The following is a 1,106-nucleotide window of genomic DNA, read 5'->3' as shown; positions in this document are numbered from 1 at the left end:
AAAGCTTTTTTATGAGATGTGTTTAAAATGAGTAAAGAAAGCATGTTTATTGCAAGGAAATGTGTATCATTTTTACAGATATCATAGTGGGCTTTAGTTTAAGAAATCCGTTCAATATTTGAGTAAAATATATTTTTGTATCATAGGGACTTTACAAAGAACATCTTTTTGTATCGTTACTACTATACAAAGTTCCAAAGTGGAAAAATAACGTTTTCCATATAATCACTAATCGGGTACATGTGCCAAACTTTACCAGTCACGAGTTTCTATATAATTGTTCTTTTCTTGAAATATCTAAAGCTTTTATTAGGATCAAAGTGTATTCTGTGTATGTACGTTGATCGCACAAATTTTAACAGGACAGGATGCTCAAAAAATATACATTTCTTTTATCTTGGTACATCTAGTCGTTTGGGTTTAATTTTGCCAATTATATGCTATTTTGTTGTTACACTATCCTATGCATTTGATTGTATTATACGGTTTCCTTCTAAAATATAAATATACCATCTTTTCCTCGCCTCCTCCCCCCCCTATATTCAATCTCTCCAAGGAGGATGGCACCACCTATTTTTGGAAACTTCCGTATACCCCTTATTAGATGATGCACTTATACACGCTTTTTTGTTCATACTATTAATATCAATAATATATATCATCCTTAACCTCCTATCTCCTTAAAATTCTTTCTCGTATTGTTAACAGTGATAATAATAGTGATTGTTCACTTGATGTGATATCATGCTGTGTAATGGCACATTTGCTTTGACAATATACCCAGGGGTAAATCGAAGTGATCTGATAAAATACACTATTACAAAAAGCTCTTTGCAATAAAGCCTTGAACTGACGAATCGTGTATTTCAGCGATTGTATTTGCGAAAGATGTGCAATCATTTTTATCCCCCTAGAAAATATTTCTTAATGTTATAAGGGTGTATTACTTGTGGCAAGGCATAGTCATGGAATATCAGCCCTGAATAACGTATTTATATAATCAGAATAACTTACAGAATATACGGGATTATATGCAGTTTTAGGGTTCACGTATTTGTGTTTCAGACAGAGACGTGGATATTTCAAGTAAGGAGCATGACAGCGTT

Source organism: Penaeus monodon, chromosome 29, assembly GCF_015228065.2.
Source record: "Penaeus monodon isolate SGIC_2016 chromosome 29, NSTDA_Pmon_1, whole genome shotgun sequence".
Classification (NCBI taxonomy): Eukaryota; Metazoa; Arthropoda; class Malacostraca; order Decapoda; family Penaeidae; genus Penaeus; species Penaeus monodon.
Note: the sequence above shows the minus strand (reverse complement) of the source record.